Source organism: Balaenoptera borealis (assembly GCF_965194805.1).
Source record: "Balaenoptera borealis genome assembly, chromosome: 15".
NCBI classification, from domain to species: domain Eukaryota; kingdom Metazoa; phylum Chordata; class Mammalia; order Artiodactyla; family Balaenopteridae; genus Balaenoptera; species Balaenoptera borealis.
This window is the reverse complement of record NC_138871.1, coordinates 49,044,793-49,061,250: the sequence shown is the minus strand read 5'-3', so window position 1 is coordinate 49,061,250 and position 16,458 is coordinate 49,044,793. Positions and strand designations below refer to the sequence as shown.

At 36.1% G+C, this 16,458-nt stretch overlaps 1 long non-coding RNA gene across 1 annotated transcript in view; it reads left to right on the top strand.

Moving 5' to 3' along the window:
* Positions 1-5,904: 5,904 nt before the first annotated feature.
* LOC309612505 overlaps positions 5,905-16,458 on the top strand; it is a 564,995-nt gene continuing 554,441 nt past the window's right edge. Inside the window, exons 1-2 of the long non-coding RNA XR_014235226.1 lie at positions 5,905-9,063; positions 9,364-12,113. This is a non-coding gene — a long non-coding RNA (uncharacterized lncRNA). The remainder of the gene's footprint in view (positions 9,064-9,363; positions 12,114-16,458) is intronic.

Here is a 16,458-nt window from a genome sequence, read left to right as displayed (position 1 = left end):
AATTTTGGAAAGAGATTAAACTACTATATGAAAAAGAAAATAATGATCAAAGGTCAGAGTTTTAGGTGCTGAATCAATGTGATAGACTAGTTCTTAAGCAGTTATCCTAATTCATTCACATTTATTATACTGAAAATATATTGAATGAATACTCTTAGAACATCCATGTAGTACTTCAATGGACAACATCCTTAATGTGACCCTGAAGCTACAAATGGTGAGAAACCTTCAAATAACCCATGGCTTTATTATTTAAACTTTATGAAACTCAATGAATTATAAAAATATATTTAATGGATTTCTTTTCATTAGAATAATGTATATGACACCATTTTCTAAATTATAGTTCTCTATTACTCTGAAGATTTAGCTCTGAGTGTTATTTTACAATGATGAGTTGCTTTCCATGAACTCCTATGTAAATTAGGAAAAATGGCTAAGACAAATTTATTGTCTAGGAGTTTGTATTCATTGACTTTTTTTTCTTCTGACACCAGGTTTAATTTCAACATAGAGTTATAGAAAATAGTCACAGAAATAGAACAACAAAGAGAATTACAATTTGTGGAATATCAACAATGACTAAAAAGTCTTTTTCAGGCTTTAAGGTAAGATGTATTCTCCTTCCTATTGATTTTTTAATATGTGTGTAAAACAGGAAATAAAGAAACAAAATTACTGAATTGTGGAGAGATCTGATAATTTTGGAATTTAGGATAGCCAATGAATGACTGGTTACATATATGAGGGATTTTCATTATATAAGCAGTGAATTTTGGCTCTGTCCCTGCTGAATTGATAATCTTTATTGATATGTATTCAAGTATACTGACCCTATGTTCTGCCATCTTACATCTGCTGTTGAGCCATGCATGTAATAAAATATTCATTTCAGTTATTTTAGTTTTTAGCTCTAGAACGTCAATTTGTTTCTTAGTTTCCATTTCTCTGTTGAGATTGCATGTCTGTTTACTCATTATTTGCATATTTTTCTTTAATTGTTTGAACATATTTATAACATCTGCTTGGAAGACTGGGCAGATTTTTGTTTTTGTTTTGTTTTTGGCTGCGTTCGGTCTTCATTGTTGTGTGCGGCTTTCTCTAGTTGTGGCGAGCAGGGGCGGGGCTACTATTCTTACAGTGTGTGGACTTCTCATTGTGGTGGCTTCTCTTGTTGCGGAGCATGGGCCCTAGGTGTGTGGGCTTCAGTAGTTGCAGCATGCAGCCTTCAGTAGTTGCAGCACATGGGCTCAGTAGTTGTGGTTTGTGGGCTCTAGAGCGCAGGCTCAGTAGTTGTGGTGCATGGGCTTAGTTACTCCGTGTCATGTGGGATGTTCCTGGACCAGGGATCGAACCTGTGTTCCCTGCATTGGCAGGTGGATTTTTAACCACTGTATCATCAGGGAAGTCCAAGCTTTGGCTACTTTACTCAACATTGTGCCCACTTGAAATGTTTCTATTGACTACATTTTTTTCCTGAGTATGCATCATAGTTCTAGATTTCTTTGCCTGTCTAATAATTTTTGGTTAAATCCTAGACATTGTGGATATTATACTGCAGTGTCTCTGTATTCTCTTTTGTTCTTCCAAGGGTTATTGGCTTTATTTTTTATAGTAGGTAATAAAATTAGCTTGATTTAATATTTAAAAACTGTGTCCCCCTGTGTTATACAGCAGAAACTAACACAACATTATAAATCAATTATACTCCAATAAAGATGTTAAAAGAAACAAACAAACAAACTGTCTCCCCTATGATGTGAAGACGGTGATGTCTGTGGTCAAATCTGTGTGTGTGTATGTGTGTGTGTGTGTGTCTGTCTCTTTAGGGATCTCCTTGATACCTGTATAATTTCACAGTCAGCCAATAATTAGAAAGAAGTTATTCTCAGACATCTCAAACCAGTAAGACTTCCATTCTCTCCTGATTAGGCTATGTTTCACTTAATAAATTAATTAAAAAGCACAATAAATCCTAAACTCTCCCGAAGCTAGGAGAGGTCTACATTTGCACATAATTTTGAAGTTAGACAGTAGTGAACAGGAGTGTTTATTGTTCCAACATTTCTATGACTCTCTTGCTTCCTCAATCTTAGTACATTTTTAGCTTTTTTGCCACCTACTCCTTTTTTTTTTTTTTAAACTTTTTATTATATATTGGAGTAATGTTGATTAACAATGTTGTGTTAGTTTCAGGTATACAGCAAAGTGATTCAGTTATACATATACATGTATCTATTCTTCTTTAAATTCTTTCCCTTTAGGTTGTTACATAATATTAAGCAGAGTTCTCTGTGCTATACAGTAGGCCCTTATTGGTTATCCATTTTAAATATGGCAGTGTGTACATGTCAATCCCAAACTCCCTAACTATCTCTCCCCTACACCCTTCCCCCTCAGTAACCATAAGTTTGCTCTCTAAGTCTTTGAGTCTGTTTCTGTTTTGTAAATAAGTTCATTTGTATCAATTTTTTTTTTTTAGATTTCACATATGTGATATACACTATTTCTCTTTCTCTGACTTACTTCACTCAGTATGACAATCTCTAGGTCTATCTGTGTTGCTGCAAATGGCATTATTTCATTCTTTTTATGGCTGAGTAATATTCCATTGTGTGTGTGTGTATATATATATGTCACATCTTCTTTATCCATTCCTCTGTCAATGGACATTTAGGTTGCTTCCATGTCTTGGCTATTGTAAACAGTGCTGCAATGAACACTGGGGTGCATGTATCATTTCAGACCATGTTTTTCTCTGGATATATGCCCAGGAGTGGGATTCTTACCTGAGTCCACTACCTTTCACAAGTAAAGCTGGAGGTTTCGTTACCTAAGCTGGAATGAATGGGAATATCCCTAGTGCACAAATGCTCCATTCTTCCATGATTCAGTAACAGTTGTTCATAAATAACCACTTCTCAAATGTTTTACCTGTCTTTGGTCATCTTCCAGTGTCTTGAAATAGTTGTTTATAATTATCTTACCTGGTTTTACACTTATTTTCTTCAGAGGAAAATTACCCAATCACCTCACACTACCATGACCACAAACAAGAGTCCTAGATGGATATTTTAAAATGTAGTCAATAGGTTCACTGACATATTTATGTTTGGGATCTTCTCCCCTACACCCAGATGAAATATTCTATAAGGCCCATACTTTGATGTTCATTATTATATAACAAACAGTCATTGCTTTAAGATTTTAAAACACAGTCAATTAAGAAATTAGAATGTTTGATCCAAGATAGTAATCAAAATTTTGCATTGGATTTAATGTATTTTTCCTACCCTTCCCAATCCCCATCCCAGCTCAGTCATGCTTTAAGTTGCATAAAAGTATAACTTTGTTGGTTTCTCTACCATTAGAAGAAATTTTGTTGGTTCTCTAGCATCAGAGTCAGTTTCAAATCTCTACAGGGTGAGATCAGAAGGGACAGAGGACTTGGGAAAGAAAAAGAAATGTCTTTCTTGAATCAGTGCAATTATAAGTTGGCTCTGTGCTTCGCAGAGTTGGCAAAGGTTCAAAGATTCTTAAGTTCCATTTACCAATAACCTTTCACTGAATCTTCTTGTATTATAAAAAATGTACAGTTTTCTCTAGCAGGCTATTACTGCTCCCCTTTAGCTTTTGTTTCTCTGACAGTCTGCCTTACCTGAACACTACTGAGGTTCCCACTTTCTGGCAGAAGTCCTTTTGGATAGGACTTCAGTTAGCATCAGACTCCCTCTCTTTTTCTCATGACCCACACCTATTCCACAGGAAATACTTGCATATTTCTTGCTCTAATACACTCTGGGAGCTCTAGTCCATCCCAGTATAGACAGCTCTACTCTGTTGTAATAAGCAGCTTTAGTTTATCAGGTATGAGTCAGGCAACAGCATACGATTTTCCTAAATCAAAGAAACACTTAGGAAGCTTTTTTCCTGGTCCATTTGAAGCTCACTTCACCATATTCTTACCAGGAAAGAGATGGAGACTTATGGCAACAACTCACACCAAGTTTCCTATCCCAGGACTTCCCTGGTGGTCCAGTGGTTAAGACTCCGTGCTTCCAGTACAGAGGTCATGGGTTCAATGCTGGTCAGGGAACTAAGATCCCACATGCCGTGTGGCATGGCCAAAAAAAAAGAGTGAACATTAAAAAATAAATAAATAACCTAGTGGAGATTATTAAAAAAAAAAAAATTACCTATCCCTTTTTTTTTTTTTAATAAATTTATTTTATTTATTTATTTTTGGCTGTGTTGGGTCTTTGCTGCTGCACGCAGGCTTTCTCTAGCTGTGGCGAGCGGGGACCACTCTTCGTTGCGGTGCGAGGGCTTCTCACCACCATGGCCCCTCCCGTTGCAGAGCATGGGCTCTAGGCAAGTGGGCTTCAGTACTTGTGGCACGTGGTCTCAGTAGCTGTGGCTCGTGGGCTTAGTTGCTCTGTGGCATGTGGGATCTTCCCGGACCAGGGCTCAAACCCATGCCCCCTGCATTGGCAGGCGGACTCTCAACCACTGCGCCACCAGGGAAGTCCCCCCTATCCCTTTTTATGTCTTAAATTGGACTGAGAAGTCTAAGAGTTGAGAAATTGACTAGCAATAATTTCCTTTGTAAATTATGCATATGGAGATCTTGCTTTGAAATTTCACATATACCCTACCTTGGTGTTTTGGCTAAAATATCAGTTTTAATATCTTATTTTATATAATTTGGGATAGTTACTGATTTTTCATAAGACCAGATTACCTGGAACAGTTGAGCATTCTATCTTAGGGATGGTAAAATTCTTACTGCTAATATTTCATCTTTTTAATGATTTGATCTTTTTGAGTGAGCATATATTATGCAAACTATGAAAAGGACACTGAATTGAGACATGGAGCAAAGTGACAAGCTTAAAATTAAGGAGCCGAGAAATTAAAATCCAGGTGATTAGATGAAATTGGACTTTCATGATGCTTCTGAGAAGCAGTGTAGTACAATGTTTAAGAGTGAAAACTCTGTAGTATTATAACTCTCCATTTCCTGCTCTAATGTTTACTAGTCTTGTCATCTGGGAATGTAAGCCTCACTTTTCTCATCAATAAAATTATGTAATAATGGAACCTACTTCATAAACAACACAGTATGGTTATAGTAACTGAAACCATATAACACTTCTAAGCACATGTGAGCACTCAATACATTTTGACTTTTACTACCATTATTATAATGTTTAAAAATTTCCAGTTAAACACCCTAGAAATACCAACAGACAATTAAGTGAGTAGATATTTTTTGCAAAATAGATATATAATCACGGTTCTGGGACCAATTCATTATCACAACTACCTACATCAAACGTTATTAAATTTGAAGCATGAACTACAGAGTTTCTGGTTTGCTGGAAAGCTCTAGATAAAGACATTGTCCAGAGACTTCTGAGCATGGATATTGATTTCTCTCACAGGTGATACTGTGACCCTGTCGACACTGAGTTTAGTTCAAGAACAGGCAGGCCTCAGATGAATAAATATTTCCGATTCTTCTTTAATAATTATGTAAGCTCTGTGTTGCAAACCAATTTCGCTTCTTAGATCTGACAAGACCTAACTTGCCCTTACAGTGTAACTGGAAGCCATTTCCCTGGGGATCAAAAAGAATGATGTACCAAGATGTGCAGCTTTGTATGCTCTCTTAATTTCATAAGTTTGTATCTTTAAGTAATTATATTGAGATTTTGAGCTAATCTTACTCGGTGTGTGTGTGTGTGTGTACATGTGCACACACGTGAGGTCTCCTTTTTTTAAAAATTTATTTATTTTTGGCTGTCTTGGGTCTTCGTTGCTGAGCATGGGCTTCCTCTAGTTGTGGTGAGTGGGGGCTAGTCTTCGTTGCGGTGTGCGGACTTCTCATTGCGGTGGCTTTTCATTGCGGTGGCTTTTCTTGTTGCAAGGCACGGGCTCTAGGCGCACAGGCTTCAGTAGTGGTGGCATGCAGGCTATAGAGCGCAGGCTCAGTAGTTGTGGAGCATGGGCTTAGTTGCTCCACGGCATGTGGGATCTTCCCGAACCAGGGCTCAAACCCGTGTCCCCTGCATTGGCAGGCGGATTCTTAACCACTGTGCCACCAGGGAAGCCCCATGAGGTCTCTTCTTGATAACACATAATCCATCTGAAATAATGCACATCGTTTCCTAGCTAATGATTTAATTTATATCATTAAACTACATGACATTGCTGTACTCACAACTTAGTAGTTGGCAGTATTCTAATGCTCACAATAGCCTATGTAGAATCTGTAAATGTTTATCTCCAAATGAAATGTTTATTTATGTGAATACACACCTATGGGCCTACATGAATACGGTCAAAACATTCCATTTATTCTGTTTTCCAGAAAATGCAAGGTATAATCTGTTTTTAGATTTTTACCAGAAATCTTTCAAAGCTTGCCATATAATTGGTAAATAACTCTACTACATCTGAACATCTGAATATCATTTAATGCCATAATCATGATAATATATTTACTCATGTCATTATGTCTCAATATACAAATGGAATAATAGAAAGAATAGTTCTAAACTTACTTGAGCAAGTAATTGGCAGTGAATACTTCAAAGCAAAATCAAACACCCAAGTTAACAGATATGTGAGAAATGAAGGAAAGTTAACAGGCACACTTTTGTGGGAAATGAAACACTAACTCAGTGTGGCAATGGCTAGTAAATATACCATGTCTGGGAAGGGAGGTTGCTAATTAGTAAATTTTACTCCTTTCACGAGTACAAGCAACTGCTATGAAGTTTTCAAGTTGTAAAAAGTTATAAAAGAATAAAATTCATAAAAATGATAAATGTTGATATCACTGTGTTAATGCAACTAACACTCTAACAATTGTAGTAATAATGAATGCTTACTGAAAGGTTCAGATGTTATACATAATATGTACTATATCTTTCAGTATATATGTGTGTATGGCTCTGTGTCTGTGTGTTTGTGTAGGCTCTAATGACAGCTTGGACTTTACTAAACACAAAAATATAAAAACTACTCAAAGCCTCTCTCCCCCCTTTCTTCCCTCGCTTTTAGTCCTTAAAAGTCTTAACCAAATTTACTTGCCCTTTAAAAAGCCTTCTCTGAGCACTAGAGTCCACATAGAGTGTAGTAGTCCAAAGATAAAAGTGATTGCAAATTTATTGTTAAAAATAATATTTGAATCATGGCTCCATCACTTATTATTTGGGTGGCATCAAAATAATTACTTAGGCCCTACAAGCCTCAGTTTCTTTATCAATAAACTAGGACAAAATTACATGCTTACATATTTTTATGACAATTACATGGGAAATATATAGAAAGACTGTGGATCAATGCCTGGGACACACAAGGAATTCAATAAGTGGTCATTTGTATTGTTGGTATTAGCCCTGAAAACTTCATTTCAGGGCCAAATTATTCTCAGCTTTATGTTTGCTGGTTTTTCTCTCATCTGATTTATAACTTTATATACATCTTTTCATTATACCTAAGGATAAACACACTAATAGGCACAGAGAGCTCAATTTGGGTAAGTAAAGTCAAATGACTTCAAAGATTGAAGGGATCATAGAGATTATTTATTCTGTTTTATTCATTTGCAGATGGTGTGGATGAATTAGATTCAGGTGACTTGGTCAAAATCACCAATTTATTTTTGATAGACCAAAAACCAGATTCTAGGTTTTCTGTCCCTTGACCATTATTATTTCCACTATTATATGTACATCACTTTATATCAGATATAAACATAAAAAGATAGATACATATCTATATATTTTTTGATTATAATTTAAGTTGCAAAATATTTTCTCTAAAAATGTATCTGCCTCAAAAAAATTAAAACACATCTTAATTACATATTTTATTTATTCTAGAAATTCAAGCCTATCTGTCTACCTCACATTCAGACCTTCTTTGACTATATCCAGGACAGGGGAATCAGGTGATTCTACAAGTAAGACATATCCCTCTGCCATCATTACTCATATATTGCTTTCTTACTGTTGGTAGTGATGGAAGGTTGATCTGATCATGGGGAGGTGAGAATTTTGTCATCTGCTCAGGTTTTTTTTTCCAAGAAAAGGTAGAACCCTTTCTTTTCTCTTTCCTCTAGTTTTAGCTACCCTTAATTTCCACTTGCGATTTGTTTTTAAGTTTAAACACCCAATTCTGCACATATCAAGGAGTTAAGACATCCACTGTTTTAAAATAAATAGTCTCTCAGAAATTTTGAGTCAATAACACCGTGAAAATTTACTCGTCTAATGTTAATTCAAGATTTATTCTTGTATAAAAATATATGAATTTCAGAATTTGAAATCTGTAGGAAACCTCATTTGAAAATTGTTTACCTTTTGAAAGTTAACAAATGTAAGAGTTACTATATTTATGGATTTTTTTTTGACACCTTTGACATCTCCAGGTCTCTATTCTTTATTCCAAAAAGAAATTTAGGCATACCTGATTTTATTGCACTTCACTTTATTGCTCTTTGTGGATATTGTGCTTTACACAGAATGAAGGTTTGCAGCAAACCTGCATCAAGCAAGTCTGCTGGCGCCTTTTTCCCAACAGCATTTGCTCACTGTGTCTCTGTGTCACATTTTGGTAATTCTTGCAATATTTCAAACCCTCCACCAGCAAAAAGATTTTGACTTGCTGAAAACTTAGATGATGGTTACAACTTTTCAGCAATAAAGTGTTTTTAAATTAAAGTGTGTACATTGTTTTCTTAGACATAATGCTATTGCACACTTAATAGACTACAGCATAACCATAACTTTAACATGTACTGGGAAACTAGGAAGTTTGTATGACTTGCTTTATTGCAACATTTGCCTTATTCTGGTGGTCTGGAACTGAACCCACAATATCTGTAAAGTATGCTTGTAATGATATTATCTAATTTATTTTGATCATGAAAACCAGTCATTGAATATACTTTGATAAAGATACACCGGTAGCAATTATTCTTTCCATTGGAAATAAACACAAAAGGTAAATGGGTTAAAAACAATAGAAAACAGCATTATAAAAATCTATCAGGCTGGGCCTCCCTGGTGGCACAGCGGTTGAGAATCCGCCTGCCAATGCAGGGGACACGGGTTCGAGCCCTGGTCTGGTAGGATTCCACATGCCGCGGAGCAACTGGGCCCGTGAGCCACAATTACTGAGCCTGTGTGTCTGGAGCCTGTGCTCCGCAACAAGAGAGGCCGCGACAGTGAGAGGCCCGTGCACCGCGATGAAGAGTGGCCCCCGCTCGCCGCAACTAGAGAGAGCCCACGCACAGAAGCGAAGACCCAACACAGCCAAAAAATAAATAAATTAAAAAAAAAAATCTATCAGGCCAATAGGATACTTGGTCTTTCCTTGACCTCTCCTTCTACATGTCATCTTTTTTCCCACAACTCCAAAGAAAAAAGGTAATGACTGGCAAAAAAAATCGTCAGAATGGATAATAGTGGAATGATCTAGAGTTGAACAGTCCTGGATTAAAAACACACCTCCATACAGATCTGTACAAACCTAAAAAAGTCACCTAAGTGTACTGAACCTCAGTTTCTTTATCTGTAAAAAAGAGTTAATAATATATTTTTAGGGGAGGAGACCAAGACGGCAGCATAGGAGGACACTGGGCTCACCTCCCCACCATGAAGACATCAAAACTACAACTAAATATAGAGCAACTCTTGCTGAAATAGACCTGGGGACTAGCAGAACAGCTCTTCTACAATGAAGACTATAAAGAAAGACCCACAAGGAGTCAGGTAGGAAAGCAGGAGAATCGAATTGGTTGCGATCTGCACCTCTAGTGGGAGACATAAGAGAATGGGGATAACACAGGTTTGAGGTCTTTCCTGGGGAGTGAGCAGTTCGAGCTACATATTAGGCACCTCAGTCCTGGGGTCCAACACCAGGAAGATGAGCCCTCTTGGTTTGAAAACCAGTGGAGCTTATTGGAGGGCTGTAAGAAATCAAGACTCCTCTCTTGAAGAGCACATGTACAGATTTGCTTACTACGGGTCACAGTGCAGAGGCAGTGGATTGAAAACTGCCTGGGGCTCTGGCCAGCTAGCCAAGACTGCCTGAGTGTGCACTCCAGCCCTGGTCCAGGACCTGTTGCTCCAGTGCTGCTCTCCAATAGGGTGGAGGCTGCCATTGCTGATGAGAGTGTGTGCACCCAGAGAGAATGAAGCTGGCCCTGACCTGACCTGACCCTGCCTCTCACCAGGGCTGAGGCAGCATTTCCAGTACACACATTCCTGCCCACGTTTAAAAAGAGTGAAACTAGCTCCAGGACAAAGACTAACATCCCCAGCTGGAGCGAAACCATCTCCGTAAAGTGGCACCAACCCCTCCAGCCCCGACCCAACCTCTAACCACGGCAAAAACACCAGGGGAAAAAGTGAAACCACCACAGAAGAGCAACCCTAATCCCTCAAGCCCCAGCCACATCCTAAACCAAAGTGAAGACTGCCATCATACCTAGGAGAAACCCAGCTCCCTCAGGGCTCCTTTTCCAGCCCCACAGCCTCCAGCTCCACCTTCAACAGGGCAGTGATGGCCAATGAGAACAGGAAAAGCCCAAGCTTGCATCTGGCTTTGGCTTTAGTCTCTCCAACTTCAGGCCTCCCACCAAGGTGGTGGTTGCCAGCACACCCTGGGGGAAGATGCAGTCACTGCTCACTTTCAGATTCAGCTCTCCCACTAAAGCCACTGGGCATATCCAGACTACATACGGATACTCCCACACAAGGACACACCTTCAACACCTGGATAAGTAACTGTTTCAACTAATTTCACAGAGACAGAGAAAGGTAAACAAAATGAGAAGACAGAGGAATATGTTTCAAATGAAATGAAAGAACAAGAAAAAACTTCTAAAAAAACCCTAATGAAAGAGAAATAAATACAATAAATAGTTTAAGGGATAAAAATGAAGATGTAATATATGACATCAAAAACATAAAACATGATGGGAGGGTAAAAATGTAGAGCTTTTAAAATGTGTTTGAACTTAAATGACTATCAGTTTAAAACAAGTAAATATAGTTATAGGTCAGCACATATGAACTAAATGGTAAGCACAAACCAAAATCTACAATAGACATACAAAAACTACAGAGAAAGTAATGCAAAGATAACACTAAATAAAATCATGAAACCACAAAGGAAGAGACCAAAAGAAGAAAAAAAAAAGAACAGAGAAGAACTGCAAAAACAACCAGGAAACAAATAACAAAATGGCAATGAGTACATAGCTATCAATAATCACTTTAAATGCAATGGACTAAATGCTCCAATCAAGATACAGGGTGGCTGACTGGATAAAAAAACAAGACCCATCTATATGCTGCCCACAAGAGATTCACTTTAGAGATAAAGACACTCACAGACTGAAAGTGAGGGGATGGAAAAAGATATTCCATGTAAATGGAAAAACAAGAAAGTTGGGGTAGCAACACTCATATCAGACAAAGTAGACTTTACAACAAAGTCTATAACAAATGACAAAGAAAGGAATTACAAAAAGATAAAGGGATCAATATAAGAAGAGGACATAACATTCATTAACATATATGCAACCAATATAGGTGTACCTATATATACAAAGCAAATATCAACAGACTTAAAGGTAAAACTTGACAATAATACAGTAACAGTAGGGGAGTTTAACACTCCATTTACATCAATGAACAAATCGTCCAGACAAAAAATTAATAAGGAAACAATGGTCTTAAATGACATATTAGATCTGTTGGATTTAACAGACATCTACAGGATATTCCATCCAAAAATAACAGAATACACATTCTTTTCAAGTGCACATGGAATGTTCTCCAGGATGGATCACATGCTAGGCCACAAAACAAGTCTCAACAAATTTAAGACTGAAATCGTATCAAGCATCTTTTCCAGTCACAAGTCTATGAGACTAGAAATAAATTACAGGAAAAAAAAAAAGAAAAACCCAAACATGTGAAAACTAAACAACACGCTATTAGAAAACCAATGGGTCAAAAAAAAAAAAAAAAAAAAAAAAAAAAAAAAAAAAAAAAAAAAAAAAAAAAAAAAAAAAAAAAGAAAACCAATGGGTCAATGAAGAAATCAAAAAAGAAAACAACAACAACAACAACAAAACCTTGAGCTGAATGAATGCAGAAACACAGATTTCCAAAATCTATGGGACACAGCAAAAGCATTCTTAAGAGGGAAATTTATAGCAATACAGGCCCATCTCAGAAACAAGAAAAATCTCAAATAAACATCCTAACTTTCCATCTAAAAGAATTAGAAACAGAATGGCAAACAAAGCATAAAGTCAGCAAAAGGAAGGAAATAATAAAGATCAGAATGGAAATAAAAAAAAAAAAACACCACAAAAGAAAAGAGCACTGAACTTAAGAACAGGTTTTTTGTTTGTTTGTTTGTTTGTTTTTTAAAGATAAGCAAAACTGATAAACCTTTAGCCAGACTCACAAAGAGAAAGAGAGAGAGGGCCCAAATAAAGTGAGAAATTAAAGAGACAAAGTTACAATTTATATCACAGAAATGCAAACAATCATAAGGGAATATTGCAAACAGTTATATGACAACAAATCAGACAACCTAGAGAAATGGATAAATTCCTAGAATCATACACCCTTCCAAGATTGAATCAAGAAGAAATAGAAAATCTTTTGGAACCTAATCACTCATAAACTAACACTCATTAGAAAGTGTTTAATATTAATATGTGAATTAAAATGATAACTGAATATCTGGAATGTGATTTGTTTTTAACCCCCATTTAAATGTTCTCAATATAGAAATTAAGATTATGTGATAAATTTATTTTACATGTGAAGTATTGGTTAGGTAATGTATAGCACAAAGAACCTAACCAATATTTTTTTAAAAATCCACTGTATAGAATTATTGCATGGATGAAATAATTGATGTATGCTGCTGAACACAATTTCTAGAACATAGCCTATCTCAATAAATATTAATTAGTTTCTCTTATTTTTTCCCTAACATTTGACATCTTATCTTCTTTTATAATGTTATATTTCAGACTCACAATAATTTTCAATGTTTTGCCTTCACATGTAAAATAAGTTTATTTTTGGCTCTTCACATCTTAATAATTTATTTGTATCTCCTAAGAACAAGAGTGTTATCTATATAACCATAGTATTACTGCCAAAAGCAGAAAAATTAATATCGATACAATTATTACCTATAGTCCATATTGCAATTTTATCAGTAGTCCCCCAAAATGTCTTAGCTATTCTGTTCCTTCTCCTGAACTTAACCCAGAATCACACATTGTAATTAGTTGTCATGTTTCTTTAGTCTTTTTTAACCTGGGAGAGATCTCAGACATTCTTTTTGTGTCTTATCCATTTTGTTTAGAAGTATGTGCTGTGGAAGTCACCTCAATTTAGATTTGTCTAATGTTTCCTGATGATAAGACTTAGATTATGTATCATTTTTGGCAGGAATACCATGAATTGATAAAGAGTCCTTATAAATTATCTGAGGAGGCATACGTTGTCAGTTTGTCCCAATATTGGTGATGTTAACTTGGATAACATCTTCACCCTCTAGATTTAACACTGATTGATTCATTATTTCTACATTGTTTCTACTCCAAGGAAAATGAGAATTTAAGAATGTTTATTTTTTTAGTGTGGACTCATGGATTCTTATTTTGTTGAATAAGTTATAGTTCATTACTATCATTATATAATCTGAGGCTCAAATTATCGTTTTAAATCCTACAGATATGTCCCTATCATTCTTTGAGCACTCCCTTTCCTCCTGGTGCAATGAGACGTTCCAAGAGAATCTTTTACTTTACCTAACCCAGGCTTGGAATCAGCCTTTTATCTATTACTGGAGAATGCCAACAAATTTATTTTGAAATCAATGATTAGAAGAAAAATGCATGTGAAGGAGCTTTAAAGTTAAAATATTGAAAAATCATATCTTCTATATTACAGTGAGTAAATTCATAATTTTTATGTCAATTATAGGTCATTGTGAGCTGGCATCCAATGTATAGAAAGGGAATCTCAAGACAATAATTCAGTTGCTACGTTTGGCCCTCACATCTCTGTTATCTTCACAGTCTGAGAGAGAAAAAATATCTTATTTTATTCCCTCTTTCAAGCACATTCCTTTCTCTGCTCTTACTTTCCTCCCTGACCCCCATTCCAACTCCTGGATCATGGGAATAATAAGATTAAGCCTTTACCAAAAATAAATAAAGCTTCTGTCTTGTATAAATCTCCAAGGTAAGAAATCTCCAAGTGTCTAGCTACCTGCTTGGAATTTGTATGTGTTTTAGAGGTGAGGGAATAGAAAAATGACACACATGAATTAATGTACCAATAAATTATCTTGTCCCAGCTCTTTCTCCCATATCAAAAGATCATTTTTTGCTTGCTGTCTTGATAACTAAATATGCAACATATTGCTGCTTATTTGTATGTGCTTAGAAACATCAGATTCAGCAGGGTCGACTCTATGTAAAATTGCTTTCCTGCTGCTCTGGGTTCTTGTGAAAGAAAGCCAGTGAGTAAATCAATTCACTCAAAGTATCTATGAATTTAAAGCGTTCACCCCTTCTAGGACATGGGCTTACAAAGTAAAAGAAAGGAACACTTAACTAAGGAGTGGAACTCTGTAGACAGTTGGAAAGATATTGTTAGGAGAGAGGGTCAGGACCATTAGAAGGTGGAACATCATCTTTTTTTGAAAGATCACAAATCTCAACATATAGACCTATTTTTATTAAGTCTGAGTCTCAGTGACTATGTTACATTTTTGAAATGGGACTTGTTTAATTCAGACAACTTAGGAGAGGTAATAATGCTTTGCTGAGCTATAAAAACAGAAGGTAGAAATTTGTGGATAGGGATTCAACCCATCTGGAGTGTATTCCCAGAACCATGCTGAATAAGTAATAGAGATCCTCACTTGGACAATTTTTGCTTGCAGGTGGCAAAATGAGTCTTCCTCTTTGCGCTGGGGATTTAGAACCTAGAATCTTGGCAAAGCATGAAACTCCTTCAGTTCATGCAGAAACAGAGCTGGAAGTTAACATTCGCTTGTAATTTCCTTAGGGATGAAGTAGGTTAAATTATCAGCAGGAAAGGTAGCTGTCTCTGGAAAAGCTAAGGATGATGATTTCCACATTCTCTCACTTAACATGCACCAAGAAGTGGACACTGGCCTTCAGTGAGTACAACTTTCATTTATTGAGTAATGAAGCAATTTGCTGTCAAATTTTGTTTTATCAGACCCTGTTAGTCACCTGGGATACAATGGATAAAGAGTTTAATTTTATTATTTTCATGGGACCAGGGATCTGGGACTGAGTCTAATTTAGGAAGGCACAGTAGAACATGTATTTTCTGTAGATTCCTAAGGAAGAGTGCTTTATTTCTTTTGAAATGATGGGTTACAAAAGGTCTTGTGAGTTGATTTACTTTTTATAAGCCCTTAGGCTTGATAACAGGGAGACAAGTTCCAAATGGCAGTTGTGCTTTTGTGACTAGACTGTCAGAGAAAACCTTGCAAGATAATCTCTTCACCGAAAAAGAATAACTCACATCTGTCCAACAGTACCTCAACTTCACCTTTTAATTTTCCTTCCATTCAGGGTTCGGCTCTACTTAATTCAAAGAGAGCACCTTAGGATCAGATAAATTTACTTGAGCAGACCCAAAATGGGGGAAAGGTTGGTTCTGAGAGAATTCCTTTGAGCCTGTATTAGTTTAGACATATGAATTGATCCTTCACTCAAATGAGAATGAAACTCAGGATCCTTTTTCAATCTAAACAACAACCATTCTGTTACCATAAATGGTATTTTAAATTTCCTACTATCAGTAATACACATTAGCTACACACCTGGATCTTAACTGAGAATTCAACCAGTATTTTCTAACTCCATCAAAGATCTGAGACTAATTAATATAGACTCATGATCTGATTCCATCTGCTGGATGTCTTTCTTTACAAATTATACCATCAGAGTATTACAAACATAAAACTTGTTGGCTTTGATTCCTTCTGAAATGTCTTTGTTAGCCTATAATATAGTATCAATGTTATGCTATTGGCCTTTAAGGATGATATAAGAAAAGTTTTATCATGAACATTTCTTCTATAATCTTACTATTGAAAATATTACACATTACTTTTTCAACTGTGGTTGATAAAGATCTTCAAAAAAACTTCCATTGTATTTAACATAGAAAAAATTGTCAAAATTATCTTCTGATTAGATAGAATTAATTAGAATTCTATAACTACCCCAGTTTTCTGTTTGCCTTGGCTTTTAGAAAGCATGGGTATAAATTAATATTCAATCATTCATACTTTGATGTACCATTTATTTTTTTCCATTTCTCTGTTTTCTATTCAATATTAGTGTTGTATGGTGCT